This window comes from Petaurus breviceps, unplaced genomic scaffold, assembly GCF_028583685.1.
Source record: "Petaurus breviceps papuanus isolate PSGF00001 unplaced genomic scaffold, PetGlider_PUasm1.0 90822, whole genome shotgun sequence".
Lineage (NCBI taxonomy): Eukaryota > Metazoa > Chordata > Mammalia > Diprotodontia > Petauridae > Petaurus > Petaurus breviceps.
Window position 1 is genome coordinate 4,912,610 of NW_027187351.1, and position 16,662 is coordinate 4,929,271.

General features: G+C 39.9%; 2 pseudogenes; one reads left to right on the forward strand and one right to left on the reverse strand.

Annotated features, from left to right (window-relative positions):
- The first annotated feature begins 6,910 nt into the window (after window positions 1-6,910).
- LOC138148139 (large ribosomal subunit protein eL29 pseudogene) lies at window positions 6,911-7,728 on the forward strand (annotated as a pseudogene).
- Window positions 7,729-8,215: 487 nt separating this feature from the next.
- Window positions 8,216-16,662, reverse strand: part of LOC138148059 (serine/threonine-protein kinase ICK-like) — a 134,227-nt pseudogene continuing 125,780 nt past the window's right edge.

Here is a 16,662-nt window from a genome sequence, read left to right on the forward strand (position 1 = left end):
CCACTTGAAAAAAAAGGGGGGGCACAGCAGCTATATCAAGGGCCCCCTGGCAACAGCCCTGGGCCCCTGTTATCCTGAAGTCCACACTAGGCATGCTGATGACCTCCTCTCCTTTCAAAACCCTGGGTCCACAATCAGACTCTGCAACTGTGGGGAGAGGAGAAAAGCCTCTGCACTTGGTAAGGCTAATTTTTTATCAATAATTCTTGTATGTGATGATTTGGAAATGCAATTAATGTCATTGTGTTATTATGGTATCCCTAAATTGTAAAATCCTCTTATACTGTAAAAATTGAGTGACTATTGTGAGCCAGAAATGGTGTTACATAAAGCAGTTTTCAATCTAAATTTTGTTAAAACTAAAAGATGGAAAAAAGTTGTGTAAAATCAGCTATGTTACTTTATCAATTCTGTTAACCCTATTTTATAATGTTTATTTCATTTGAATTGGATTTTTATGTTATAGAATCTGATCATTTAAAGCTGTTATATTTGGGATACAAACAGGTAGTAATAATAAACTTTTTGGAAGATATGAATGTGAATGAGTAATTGGAATAGTAAGGAAAGAAATAAATTTGTGGATATATATTTCCTTTCTGAGGACCAAATGTATTAGAACTTAGAAATATATAGTTACGTGATAAAAAGGTACATATTGTTATTAGGCATTAAGAAAGTGATTCACTGTATGGCCCTCTTCCCTCCCCCAAAAAAAGTTTTATTTACTAACTTAGTTTACTCTTCAGTAAGGGGATGGTGGTGGAATTCACATCCTAGGAATTTTTATGGGACTGATATAATTGTAAAGGTGCTTGGTACAATGCCTGGCACAAAACAACAGTGCTATTTGAGTGTAAACTGTGTAAGCTAAAAATTAATTGTTTCGTGTTTGTTAATCTTATGTGGGATTTTCTTTAAGTGTGAATTTTATGCCAATGGTAATGGGATGAATGATTTTTTTTTGTGCAAAGCAATTTGGAAATAACTAAATTTAAGATCACCAGATTGGTAATCACTTGATTTTGGTTTCAAAGTCTAAATTTAGGTACATGATATTTATTTATGATATTGTTACAGGTAAACAGTTGCATTAAAAGAAAGTTTCAGTTAAGATTGTTTAAACTTGTAAGATTGTTAACCAAGCTATTTGGAGTTATTGCATAAATCAAGTATTTACAAAAGTATGATTATGAAATATAATTATGTGAAGAAAAGACCTGTTAAACGTTCTTGTATAAATTTTGTTAATTATTTGGGAAAGATTTTATGACCAGAGAATTTAGGAATTGTATAGTAGTTAATGATATCAGGATAAACTATTTTTGAAAAAGGGAAATATTCTTATGAAGAAATGTTTTATAAGATCTTTGGTATGAGATGATGGGGAACAAATTAGCAGACAAGAAAGTTGAGGAGGCCGCCCTGTCCATAGAATCTATGAAGAGGGATGTGTTGAATCCCCAAGACCTTAAGACAAAAGCAATACTTGTGTTCATAGAAGCTGAAAGGGAAAATTTAATTAAGTTTGGGAAGACTGAAATTGAGCAAGGTATTGGTTGTTGTTTGATGGGAGAGAAATGGTCAATCAACAAATCTGTGAAGTGTCTTATATGCAAGGAAGTAAACAAAAGGGTATTAATAAAGCAGTGTGAGTCTCCTGACAGGAAGGCTGGGAAAAACAGACCCTGAGATTTAGAGCAATGTTTATGGGTTCCAGAATAATGAAGTAGTTTCAGAAGTTTTATGGGAAAGACTGAGAACAAGATGGGAGACACAAGATGAGAGAGACAAGGAAAATTTTATAATCCAGGAAGGGGAAGCAATCTTAGTCCTGGGAAAGGAAGCAGGAGGAGAGGGACAGCAGGTAGAGAAGTCTTCCCATTAGTGTATTGAATATTATCTATAGTGAATTGTTTAAAATCAGAATGATTTGATAAAACTGTAGGGATTTGTTTTAATGCTAAAAACTAAAATTGTTAATTGCTGTATGTGGAAAGGAATAGGCTGGCTGAAAACTTTATTTTGACTAGTTCTGCTCATTCAGAATAGTCCTCCTGCTACTGTATGATGTTGTAAAACTGCCTGGGAAAGTGAGCTTGTTTTAGTTATGAAGCTCCTAAACAATAAACTTGACTCACTGAGAAGCAGCAAAGTCTATGTACAAAAGAGTAAAAAGGATCTCTAACAATTGGCCTTACCAGGACGAGTTCAAAAATTGTGAAGGGAAAGATGTTAAAGGGAATCCCTTATGTATGTGAGTCCTGGTAAATCTTTGTGGTATTGCAACTTACTAAGAGTAATTTGATGTTAAAATAAGAAGGTTTGGGGACAAATGGGGATTTCCAAGCCCCTCCTGTCTCTAAATAGTGGTATGGATACCTTTGTATCAGATGGTTTAAGTATGTTGAGAAGGGTGTGAGGAAGTATTTAGGAAGACAGAAAGATTTGTAACTAGATTTTATAATTAATAGCTCAATCATATTTGAGAAGAAAAAGGAAATAAGGATACAAATGCAATATTGAATCATTATCCCATGGACTGAGATTGGGATTATAAAGTTACTATAGAAAAGTTATATCAGTGTATAAGTAATGGGGTCCCAATGTATTTCAAAGTGTAATTGGGTATTAATGCAATTGACTGAATTAATTGTTGGGATTAAATCAGAGACATTTTTAGTTGAGAGAAAAGAAATTTTAGTGTGAGATCAGATTAAGCATAGTTACAGAAAGATAGGGAATCTTGGGAAGTAGATGCAAATCTATTAGAGCAATAATTTATAAACCTGATGGGAGATTTGATTTTTATGAACAAGAATAAATATAGAAATGAATACAGGCTATTTGAGACTCACTTTAGAGATGTTCCTTAACCAATGTGAGATTATAATCATATCTTAAACTGATTGTTGGAGCTTATTATTTAAGATTTGATGGGATTGTTAACTGACTGTTCCTCTGAGTCTAACTCCAAGTATGGATATTAAGAAAGGCTGTCTAAGCTATCTGAGCCACAGATCCATAATGCCAGACCCTATAAGGTACAGATATGGAAGGCCTATGAAATATGGGTATGGAAGGTCGGGAGAACGACTGTCCCGAATGAGCTGAGGTAGGATTCTCCTGACTCGACCCTCCCATTAACACCTGGCAGACTCTGAGCTTGGCTCAATGCAGATTGCAGCTTGGTATACATTTTGCCTGGAATTGACACTCTGAAGTTGGGGAAAATGGTTCCCTCATTACAGTTTTGTCCCTATTCTTGGTAACAAGTTTCAATAATCAAAAGTTTTGAAAATACAACAACAAATCTATTAAATACTTGATTCTGGAACATCTTAAGTTACTATAAGATAAAGCTATTAGGCTTAGGATTTAGAATAGGTATTCCTGTATAAGTCAGGGTCCTTTAGTTCTTTGTAATAATGTGAGGACAAGTAGGTCAAGGATTTGTGGGAATATTATTCTTAGTATCATAGTTAGTCAGTATCATACTTGTCTCAGCTTTCTCATAATTAGCTAATGTTAAAAGGAGAATAGTTTCTGGACTACTTAATAAATATTTTAATTGTTGTAACTGTTAGTATAATGTGAATCCCTTAGTGAAATCCCATCCTCCTGGTGGAGGAATTAATAATGGATTAATGCAAAAATATAAGAAACTAGTTTTAATGTGTGATCATGACAATTGACCAAGACTCCAATTTTAATTTTGTAAGAATGATAAGGGTTCAGGATGGGTAATTTAAATTGGTTCTAAGGTTCCTTTTGTAGGAAAGTGAATGAAAGGAGGCAGAAGAGAAAGAGCCTGGAATGTGATGCTGAGGATGGATGGATGGAAAACAACCAGAGGACTTCCGTCAGATGGTGTAACCCCTGCCAGACAACAGTGTGAAAAGAGACTTTTGGACTTTGGAAGGGACAATTGTTTGTTATTGTTTTCTTTTGAATCCCTGTATCTGCACCCATGAAGGGAACTGCCCCCTGAACAAGACTGCTGATAAGGGAGAACAGGCAGTAACCTTGGAAAAGAAGCTCAGTCCCTGGTTCTCAGACAAAAACTCATAGATAATAGTAAAAATAATGAAGAATGGAAATGATGGGTACCTGGGGTCTAAATCAATTTGTAATAACATCAGTCTGTAAAACCAATTTGTAAAACCAGTCTGTAAAATCACGTTTCCCTTTCCCAGCCTCAAACTCTGCCCCTTTCCCCTATCCACACTCTGCCTAGGCAACAACTTGTGACTCCTTTGTTCTAGCTTAATCTCCTCATGTCTCCTGTCTGGCCCAAATTTCATCTCCAAGTTAAACTATCTATGCACTGAAGTCACAAGTTCCTCTCAGTCAGCCCTAACTTTTATCTATGCACTGAGGTCCCTTACATCCATCTGGTCAGCCCTGACAATGGCAGCCCTACCCTTTAAAAGTAAAAGCCTGTACCCCTCTCACTTGCAGGTCCCCTAAGGACTCTTGCCTGCTTCTGTAAAAGCCTAAAAATAAACTTTTCAACTCTCACTCCAATTAAGCCTGAGACTTTGAATTCTTTCCAGATGCTATTGCAGGTTTTCTGGTCTTAGATAAGATCAAAGTTCCTGTTGAATCTATTGGGAGCCATCCCTCATCAGAAGGAGCTGACAGCAGCAAGTTGGATTTGACCAATCAAGGAATAGACAGTAGCCTTGAGACCCTCAAGTCCAGATAAGAATGTATCAAGAGTAGACTGAAAGGAGGGGTCCAGTATTCTGAGGTTGTAACACACTGATGGTAATAGTAATAGTAGTAATGGACTTAATGTATTATGTACAAGATTAGAGCCTCATTAGTAATAATTATGTTAATATTCATAACCCTTGCTTATTTAACCCAGCTTTAGCTTATGTATGGCAGCCTCCTCTCTCTCAGTGCTGTCCCAGAGACTGGACCGCCCGCTTCTCACGAGATTCTAATAAATCTTTCTACCTTCCAAGTACAATTTGGGTTAGGGTCTCCGTACCCCACACAACACCTCTTCCCACCAAATCATATACTCATCTTCATGTAAACTGGATTTTTGTAATGATGTAGGATAGAAAATATTCACTAGCTAGCATACTGAAAAACCCATTGCTGAAAACAAATTTCATGTTGCTTTAAGAAATCAACAGTTTACACAATATAATAAAATGAATGAATGAAGCTGCAAAATGTGCTTGCATGTATAAAGATATTGTTTCCTTTTTGAATTTTGCTACTAGTTTGCCAGCACATAACAGTTCAAAGACCAAACCCATATCCACTATGTGCTTTTTAAAAAAAATTGATTTTGTTGACTCCCTTGGGAAAAGGGCATAAAGTTGGTTAATAGCTAACTACAAATTTTTGAGCCAGATTACTTGCAGTGCATAAAATACTCCCAGGTTTAAATTAGAGACGTTTGAAAGTCATTAGTCATTCTTTTATGCCATAACTTGATACAATAAAATGACAATTTATAACAGGGCCCCTTGAATTTGGGAGATCTGAAAAGGAATAATTAGGTTTTGAGTTTGAGTTCACTTACTATTAAAAGGTTAATCAGATTCAAATGCTTCAGGAAATTTGAAATTACTATGTTCTATTAGGGGCAGCATGAGGCTGGCCTTAGAATCAGGAAGATCTGGATTTAAACTATTGACTATGAGTTGCAGGTAAGTTGTTAGTCTGTCTCAGTGAAGGGAGTTTCTGCACTGGGAATACCTTATGAGGAGGAAACCACAGGTATGGACCCAAATAACCATAAATATTTTTGTTTTCATTGGAAATAACTTTCACTTTTGCGCTTAGGGAAACCCATTAAGGCAGTAGAAAAGTCCTTCAGAGATGTGCCAAGAACAGGTCTTAATCTTTTATGTTTTCTGCCTACAAACCAGTTTTGTCATTTTTAATGTTGTTGTAAACTTTCCTGTCCCAGGAACAGTCTCTACGAGACAAATACAGTTTATCTTCCCTTTGCTTGAGAGAAATTAATGGTTAAGTTCAAATGTGACACATTATTGACACTAATATTACTATTAACTTGGTTTCCAAACAAATCAGAGAGCCCTAGTCCTTGTTCCTGATCAGACTGCCATGATGATTATGGAAAGGACAGTGGGATTACATGCTGTCTGATCCTAACCAGACCCAGAGATGTGCAATGTATGTAAAATTCCACTTGGAATTTTGAGGGGAGAAAACTCCCTGCCTCAGTGAAACACCATTGGCTATGTCTTTTAGCACTTGTTGTGGGGCAGGAATATAAACTTAACTGTCTGTGTTAGCCTTTAGATTAAAGAGGCTTTTGCTCATCCAATCAATTTTGTGTGTGTGCACAATTATTTATAGGGCTACCTCTCCCCACAGGTTAATCTGTTTCAAAAATGGGTAGGAAGGGAAGTAGGAAGGTCTCTTACAGAGATCCCCACACCTCACTTTGCAATACCTTAGGGTGTCTCCAATAATTTCAAAAGATGCTAGCAAATTCTCAAAATGAAATTCAAGAAATGTTATAATACTTTTAGGAGAGGAGAATCATAGGGCTACAAACTCAAACCAAGGAAAAGAAGGTATCTGAAAAAACTGAGAATCACTTTTACAGTACTAAAACCAAGCCAGTTTCTCAGAGCAAGCTAGATGTGCCTAATTGTACCATATTTGCAACTTAACCACCTCACAAATAGCCACAAGGCGGAGCTTAATGCCCCTGTATCACACAGCCCTAAATTGCACCTATATTGCAATACTGCATTAGTTTCACTGTATTTCTTTATTTGTATAAAATATTGCTGGACACCACCCCAAATAAGAGTCTTTTTTTAAAAAAGTTCATTATAGAGGTTCCTGTTTAAAATCTCAAAACGCTATCTCCTTATGTACAAAATGTTTCTGTTTAAGAAAATAATAGAAGAGGCCCTTTGGCCTCTTCCGGTCGGTGGAGTGCCTGTTAGCGCAGGCTGCGGTGTAAAGATGGCTAAGTCTAAGAACCATACCACTCACAACCAATCACGAAAATGGCATCAAGAAACCTAGGTCACAGAGATACGAGTCTCTGAAAGGGGTTGACCCCAAGGTTCTGAGAGACATGCGCTTTGCCAAGAAACACAATAAGAAGGGGCTGAAGAAGATGCAGGCCAACAACGCCAAAGCCATCAAGGCCCGAGCAGAGGCCATCAAGGCCCTGAGCACCAAGGCCTCTAAAGCCAAGCTCCTCAGGCACAAGATCCCCAAGGCCAGCGCCCGGCGTGCTGGCTACAAGATGGCTACCAAGCGTCCAGGTCCTAGGATCGGCATCAAACGTCCAGGCTCCAGGATCACAAAGCCTGACTCTAAGGTTGCCAGAACCACTGACCCCAAGTCTACCAAGCCCACTGACCCCAAGGCTGCCAAGCCCACTAACCCCAAGGCTGCCAAGCCCACTGACCCCAAGGCTGCCAAGTCTGCCGCCAAGGTCAGTAAGTCAGATCCCAAGGCTACCAAATCTGGCCCCAAGGCCACCAAATCTGATGCTAAGGCCACCAAGTCTGACCCCAAGGTCACCAAGTCTGATTCCAAGGCTGCCAAGTCTCATTCTAAGGCTGCTAAGCCTGCCGAGTCCAAACCCAAAGATGCTGGGGCTAAAGCTGCTGGTCCCAAGCCTTCAAAATAGATGCTTCAGAACAGAAGGACTTGTTTAAAGCTGAAACTCCCTTTTTTCCCAGCCAGGGTATGATTATTCACTATTTTGTACAAATAAAGAAAATGGTGAGTCATAAAAAAAAAATAATAGGACGCAGTTATAGAACAAAATAATTTTGTACAAAAAGTACAACATTCCCTTCAAATGAATATTTTTTAAAAACTAAAAGAAAGAAATATTGAAACATCTTGATTTCAGAAGATAAGTACTATATGTTGGGGAGAGGCCTTTGCTTATCATTTCTCATGTTTATTGTAGGTGAGACAGTTTCCTTCACCATAATTATCTGATGAAAAGTTACTTGCTTTTCAGTGAAAAGTGCTTCACTTCTTTTTTTATTTTCTTTTTAGACGGGGAGAAGGTAGGGCAATTGGAATTAAATGACTTGGCCAAGATCACCTGGCTAGTTGTGTGTATGTGTGTGTGTGTTGAGTGTCTGAGTTTGGATTTGAACTCAGGTCCTCCTGACTCCAGAGACGATGCTCTGTTCACTGCGAACGTAGCTGCCCCCAAAGTGCTTCACTTCTGTCATCATCCCTATGAATATTTTAAAAACCAGTCAGTAAGTTCATGGACTGGCTGGGCTGCAGGTGGCCGAGGCAATAACCCTGGTGTACTTCTGGACTAGGTATGGAAAAGGGGTAGATTATAATGAGGTCTCACAGACTTCAGTGAAGCATAACCCGTAAAAAAAAAAAGTGAATGATGACCATGCAAAAGAAAGAAAAGAAATGGAGTCTGGTTTCGTTTGGCTCTTTGTACTCAACAACATTAACTGAGCCCCTACTATGTGTACTGACTTGTGGGAGGTGCTGGGCATACAAAGACAAAACCTAAATGGTTCCTAGCCTCCAGGAGTTTACATTCTTCTGGGGGGATACAACATGAACACAAGTAACTGAATACAAAGTATATCCAAAGTAATTTCCAGAGAGAGAGAAAGGAAGGAAGCAGGCATTCATTAAGTGGCTACTATAACTTAGGCAACAAATTAATTCAGGCTGTTCCCTGGGAGGTCAAATAGTGAAGCTGAAGCTTAAATACTTTGGCCACATGATGAAAAGGTGGGACTCACTGGAAAAGACCCTGGTGTTGGGAAAAACTGAAGGCAAAAGGAAGGGGAGGGCAGAGGGTGAGATGGATGATGTCATGGAAATGAGGAGGAGGTGATAGGTGTTTCAGGCGCTCCAATGATGAGTCCCTGCTGTGCAGTCTGGAATGAATTCACAAGGCCCAAGCAATCTTTTGTAAAATTGTAAAAGTTTATTGCTACACTTTACATCGGGCAAGGGTTCTTAGGGAACCTGCAAACTTAAAGAAGTCAAAGGTATAGTTTATAAAGAGTTACAATAGTAAATCAGATGCCAATTATGCTAACTAGGTGAGTAAGGGTGGGATTAGGGAGGAGTTAAGGAGTGGTCAGTGCTTAAAGAGACGTGCACTTTTATTGTCCATCCTGCAGGCGAATTGCCTGTAATTCACTGGGAAATAGCCCAGGGCGGGGGCTACCTGGAGGTGTGGTTTTAGGCTTGAAAGGTCACTAAGTCAGCTAGCAGTCAGGATTGATTGAGAAGTGCCTAGTCTGCCACCCATCAGTGTCCTGTTTGATAAGATGGATGTTGGGAACCAAGGCTGAGGGGGATTCAGTATGTGTATAATTGGCTGAGGAGTTAACTTAACAGATAGTGCACTGAAGGTTTCCTAGGTGCAGCTGGCCATTATACTAGAGGGAGATAAACAGTTCATGAATTGTTGCTAGGCAGAGTGCTGGCAGGGGGAAGGGGCAGAGTTAATGCTCTGAGGCTGGGGGGGGGGGTGAGAAATGTGATTTTACAGACTGGTTTTACAAATTGATTTTACAAACTGATGTTACAAACATAGATACCCCAAGCACCCCATCAGAAACAATGAACATGAACTTGGACAGAATTCAGGAGATGGGGAAGATAGAAGGGCCTGGTGTGCCATGGTACATGGGGACAAGGAAAGTCAGACTTGATTGAACAATAACGTAAGTGATAAATACAATACAAACATTATCTTATTTGATCCTCACAACCACCCTGGCAGATAGATGCTATTATATTCCCCCCATTTTATAGTGAAGAAACTGAGGCAGACAGAGGCTAAGTGACTTCCCTAATGTACCGTATTTGCAACTTAACCACTTCACAAAATAGCCAGGTGGGTGGGTGAATGCCCATATCACATAGCCCTAAATTGCATCTCTCCTGTTCAGTTGTTTTTCCGTCATGTCTGACTCTGTAACCCCATTTGGGGTTTTCTTGGCAAAGATACCTAGAGTGGTTAGCCATTTCCTTCTCTCTCCAACTCATTTTACAGATGAAGAAACTGAGGCAAACAGGGTCAAGTGACTTGCCTAAGGTCACACAGCCAGTAAGTGTGTGAAGCCAGATTTGAACTCAGGGAGAAGAGTCTTTCTGACTCCAGGCCTGGCACTCTACCTCACCACCTAGCAGCACCTCTATTGCAATTCTGCATTATTTCCCAGGGTGACATAGCTAATAAGTGTCTGGGGCTGGATCTGAACTCAGGTCTTCCTGCCTCTAGGACCAGAGTACTATTCACTGTGCTACTAAGATGGCTAAGACAACATAGTGGATAAGGAAAGACCCCTTGTGAGAGGTAGCTTTGAAGGAAATCAAAAATTCTAGGATTCAGAGGTAAGGAGGCAATGTCCTTCAAACAAGTTGCTTATAAAACAATGTATCTGTCTTGTACAGATATTCACTCAAAGAAGTATGTGAACTACTTTCTTCTGCATCAGGAAAGGCAGGGAAGATGGTGAAATCCTATCTTCCAAAAACCCAACCATCCACTTCCAGGCGCTGTGTTCCGGGAAGTGCCTGATGCCACAGCTCTCCCTGGCTGCCTCACCAACCCCACACTCCCCACTGCTTCTCTTCATCTAGCCTTTGGGGGAGGGATGAGGGAGCCAGTGCTCAGGAATTCTAACTGACATCCAGGCTTCTCTGTTGGGAAATGAGGCTTCTGTTTAGCTCTTGTGGGATGTATAAAAGCACTATTACATGCACAATTAATGCACCATGTTAACTGAACTTATCAGGAGAAGGATCTGAAATGGGAGTGAAGTACATTCTCTGTCCAGAAGAACCCACTTCTTTTTTCAGAAATGAAGGGAGATAGCTACCAGTCAGTCTGCCCGATCCTGTATAGCCAGAGACAACTGGCCGGCAACAAGGGAAAGGAAGTCCATTGGTGAGATGCCATGTAAACTGTGGAACTTCTTGAGGAGCCCACATTACATTGGGAGGTAACAACATGCACACAGTAAGTAAATATACAAAGAGTAAATAAAGATAAAGTTCTTCTACAAGGAAGGGGAGGGAGAGTACTATTATTACTAATAGCTAACATTTATAAAGAACTTACTGTGCCAAGCACTATACAATGATTATCTCATTTGATTCTCACAACAACCCTGGGAGGTAAGCTCCATTATTATTCCTATTTTACAGTTGATGAACTTGAGGCAAACAAAGGTGAAGTGACTTGCCCAGGGTCCCATAGCTACTAAATGTCTGAATTTGAATTCAAGTCTTCCTGACTCCAGCCCCAGCACTTTCTCCACTGTGCCACCTTAGCTTCCCCTTGGAGCTGGATGGATGTGGAAGGGTCACATGTAGGAGATGGTGTCTGAGCTCAGCTTTGAAGGAAAGGAGGAATTTTAAGAGGTGAGAATGGAAGACATTCCAAGTATGGGTCACAAGCCTGTGCAAAAGCAAAGGCAGGAGATGAAATGTTATGTGTAGAGAAGTAGGAGCATGTGTTTAGAATGCAGAGGATGGGAAGGCGTGCCCTGTAGAGTGTCATCATACACACATGTAACTTATTCAAATTCAATTATATGAACTCAGAAAAAAAGGAAAAGAGAAACACCAATTGTGAGAGCACCAGCAATTGTGAATGGCATCCACTCTGTGAGCGGTATGACAGGACACACACATGCACTGTTTCCTCATCAGTCTCAGTTCCCCCACGCCTCCAATAGTGTGAAAATCTCCCTTGGCTAAGGGTCAGAGATTTGGGCCTAGGAAAGACCTTAGAGGCCATCGAATTCCACCCTTTCATTTTACAGTTGAGGAAACTGAATTTAGCTCTCTTAAATGACAGGTCTTCCTAGATACCAGTCCAGCACCCAATCCTTTTCACCATTCTTCCCCTACACAGAAAGGAAATGCTCTCCAGGGGATTGGCTTTTCTTAAACCACATTTCCCAGCCTCCTACCCTGTGGTTGCCCTACTTATAACATAAGAGGGGGAATAGGGGAACTCAATGGAGTGAGCTGAAGGTGGGGCACTAAAGGGATTGCCGTTCAGCTCCACTTCACATGTTAGCCTTGTGAGCGATAACTTGTAGTGAAGTTTCCCCATTTTGAAAAATCAAATCTAGAGTGGCTTCAGCATCCACTAGGGCTAAGTTTAGAAGTCAGCTGATGTTGCAGGAATCTGGGACTTAGAGCAATGGAGACCCTCCCCAGGCCACCTCAGCACAAGATATGCCAAATAAGGACAAAATTGCTTTCCTGGCCTTGCATTAGACACCCACATGTTTCTCCTGTGTTTCCCCGATAATAAGACACTGTCTTACTATTTTTTTTTGGAAAGAAAAACACCAGAGGGCTTATTTTCAGGGGAGGGCTTATGTTGTCCTGCCTCAGCTCTCCTCCGCAGCACTGCTCTCAATGGCGCCAGCAAGCAAATCACTGGGGAAGAACAGGATGACACACTTGCTGCTGCAGCTCTGATTGGATGCAGCTCGGAGCGCTGCGTGCGTTTCACCCGGGGGGAGGGGGGGACGGCACATACAGAGGGTACTGTAATGTAGCGTGTAGCGCAGGGGATCACCTTCACTACAGTAGCAATCGCAATAGGGCTTATTTTCGGGGGAGGGCTTATTTTAGAGGAATCTTACACAGTAAGGGGAGGGCTTATTTTCGGGATAGGTCTTATTATCGGGGAAACATGGTATGTCCTTTGTCTCCGGGATAGGTTCCCCTGCTTAGATTGTGAGCTGGCCTCCCCACCAATGGGAGTGAAGACCAGTTGGGGTTTGGGGTTTCTACATGGGGGTGGGGTATATAAATATAGGCTTGCTTCCACATGTTGCTCTCTCCCTAGCAGACACCATTTGAGCAACTGGGGCAGGGGGCCCTTTCTCATGAGAAAGAATAAAGACCTTTCTGATCTCAGACTCAGACTCTGAACTCTTTCATCTCACACAGCCTGACCAATCTATCCTTTGGAGACAAATTTGCCTGGAATTTACCAGCTTGACAGCTTCTCTTACTTTCATCATGGTGGAGGCTGGTCAACACAGATATCTCTGGCAGATATGCATAAGGCCCAGGCCAAATATGTACCCTCTCTCCAAGATTTTCAGGGTCAAAGGAAGTTTCAACAGATTCCGCAGGAACTCCTATACTTTGCAAGTCATGGGATCTGTTTTTTTGAGGCAGGGAGGCCCTGCCCCCTTCTCCTTCCCTTCCCAAAAATAAAAGAAAAACAAAACAATTTTTCCTGGACTCTGGGGGTTTCTCTCCAAACAGAAAGAAGTTGAGGCGAAGGAAGGGATTTACCACAAGATAAGACCACAGAGGATAATGAATGTTTGGATGAGATTCCCTGGAGGGCAAGCAATGTCTTTGTGCACATAATTGTATTCCCAGAACTCAGCAAAAGACTGGTTCATAGTAAGCTAAGAAATGCTTACTAATTTGATCTGACACTTGAAAAATGGATCATAGAACCTTAGACTTAGAACTAGCAGGGACCTAAGAGGTCACCAAGTCCAACCAACTCATTTTACAGATGGGGAAACTGAGGCCCAGAGAGGTAAAGCCCAGGGACACACAACAACTAAGTGTCTGAGGTAGGATTCAAATCCAGGTCTTCCTGACTCTAAGTCTAACATCACTGATCTGTTAAGTGTTTGGAGTTAAGTGATAGGTATAAAGCTCTTCCTATAAAGAGTAGAGTTGGACCTTCTGAGCTCTAAGGATTGATGAAGTAGAACCACAATGTGCACGGGGTGAGAGTTCATCCAATAAGGAAGTTCATCCAAAGGAATACAAAAGGTGAGGAGTGACTGTAGTTGAAGCTGTTCTGTGAGACACTTAGGCATTCATCTGCCACCCTGGCATGAAAAAGGGAGAGTTCTGTTGTCTTCCTTGCATGTGTATCTAGCATGGAATGAGACTTGTCAAAACTGCCACCAACTCCTGGAAGCTGATGGTGCACGCATGAGGGAAAAAGTGGCCCAAAAGCATTTTTAGAGATCACATTTATGAAAAGGAACAGAGACTTTAGAAGAGCAGGAAGTGATTTTGTCATAAATTCTGTAAAAGTTTCAGGGGTAAATAAAGTCTTCCCACCTGAAGACTGATAAAGCTATTGTTTTAGTGTAATGAAGCAAGGTGGCTAGTTTCAAAGCAATTTCAGAGTGAAGGGGAAAAAAGATAAAAAGGTTTGCATTTACAAATTCATCTGAAACTTAAATAGGTGCTTGTTAACCCTTCACTGACCATGAAAAGAGAAAAGGTTGTTTAGATCAAGGACACCCAAATCTACTTCCCTCCAAGCTCAGAAATTCCTCTCTGACTTCCACCCCAGCTCAGAGACCCTCCCCTCCAACCCTGGGAACCCCTTTCATCTCAGATCAGGTTCTCAAAGAAAGGTATTAGAAGGACAATAAGAACTGCTGGAAAAATGCAAGGAACCATGACTTGCATTTTGGTCTCATAAACTTGTTAGCTGTGTGAAATTAAGCAAGTAATCTTATCTCTGTTTGCCTTGGCTTGATGATGGGTAAAAGAGGAAAATAATAATGGTACATGATGGGGGACGGGATCCCAATAGGTTCAGCAGGAACCCTGATCTCATCCAAGACCAGGAAACCTGCAAGGGCGTCTGGAAAGAATTTAGCTCAGCCTAGCTTGGAATTAGAGTTGAGAAAGTTTATTATTATGCCATTACAGGCAAGAGTCCTTTAGGGGACCTGCTTTTACCTTTAAAAGGTAGGGCTGCCATTGTCAGGGCTGACCTGAGGGGAGGGGCCTCAGTGCATAGACAAAGGTCAGAGCTGATCAAGAGGAGAATGTGAATAGATAGTTTAGATAAGATTTGGGCGAGGTGGAAGGAGACAAAAGGCAAGGATAAAGGAGGGTGTGGGCCAGGCCTGAGAAGAAATGAAGAGATTAAGTAAGAACAAAAGGGGTCACAGGGTGTTGCCTAGGTGGAGTGTGGGATAGGGAGAAGGGGCAGAGCTCAAGGGTGGGAAAGGACAAATTACAACTTCACAGACTGGTTTTACAAGTTGGTTTGACCTAGACCCCAGGTATCCCATCAGTACCCACCTCCCATGGGTGTTGCTAGGATCAAAATGATATAAAGATTGTAAAGGGCTTAACACAGTGACTGGCATTTGGTGAGCACTCTATAAATGCTGACCATTATTACTATTTCTTTAATTGATTGTATTGCTTTACTGCGTTGCAGATATGATTAGAATAAAATTACAAAGGTAAAAAAGATTAATGATGTTCTATGTAGGATAATTTGGAAATACATTTGCTGAATTGATATTATCTGGTAATAATTTTTTTAATGTTTTAAATATATATCATGTATGCTATTATTGTATTTCTAAATTCTCTATCATAAAATACTTCAGGAAACCATTCTATCAGAAATTCTGTTGAACTTTAACTTCCTTTTGAATCTAGATTATAAATTGACCTTTTAAAAGAATATGATAGGGGCGGCTAGGTGGGGTGGTGAATAGAGCATCTATTCACATAGAGCATCTATGGAGTCAGGAAGACCTGAGTTCCAATTTGGCTTCGGACACTTAGCACTTAGTACCCCTGTGATCTTGGGCAATTCACTTAACCCCAATTGCCTAGTCTTCCCTCCTCCAAAAAGGAAAAAACAAAAAAGAATGTGATAAAGACAGATATTTGAAAATTGTTTAATATTTAATGGGGTATATTTTTTGAAAACAGATAATCACAATGAGTTTCCTATAACAAAGAATTTTGAAGATTTTTGAAAGCAGACTTTGAAAAAATTTGACTGTCACTTATAAAAATTATGAAAATGTATATGGTGGTTTAAAGATGTAATTTCAATATTTTAATATGAATTAATTATAAGGTATTTGATGTATTTTTGAAACCCCAGAATGTGATTAACTTTAATTTATAAGTAAAGGATAAAAGAAATATTAAGTGTAAGGGAAACATAAGTAAAGATATTCAAGCCTTAAAAATTCTTGGGACTATAATTTATTATTGTTTTGAGTTTTAATTAAAGGGATGGTTGTCTGAACTGTCATGGTAACTTAGAAAATGTCATGTCCTGCAGTCTAAGAACTGCTAAAAGTAGATGTCTATGCCTGGGAAGAGTTTATTTAAAATTTTTGCATCTATATTCTTGAGGGAGATTGGTCTATAATTTTCTTTCTCTGTTTTATCTCTTCCTGATTTAGGTATCAGTACCATATTTGTGTCATAAAAAGAATTTGGTAGGACTCCACTAATTTTCCCAAATAGTTTGTAGAGTATTGGAATCAATTGTTCTTCAAATGTTTGATAGAATTCACTAGTAAATCCATCTGGCCCTGGAGATTATTTCCTAGGGAGTTCACTGATGATTTGTTTGATTTCTTTTTCTGAGATGGGGTTAAGTAATTTACTTCCTCTTCAGTTAATCTGGGCAATTTATATTTTTGTAAATATTCATCCATTTCACTAAGATTGTCAAATTTATGGGCATAGAATTGGGCAAAATAATTACTAATTATTGATTTCCTCTTCATTGGAGGTAGATTAACCCTTTTCATTTTTGATACTCATAATTTGGTTTTCTCCTTTCTTTTTTTTTTATCATATTGACTAAGGGTCTGTCAATTTTATTGTTTTTTTTCATAAAACCAGCTCTTA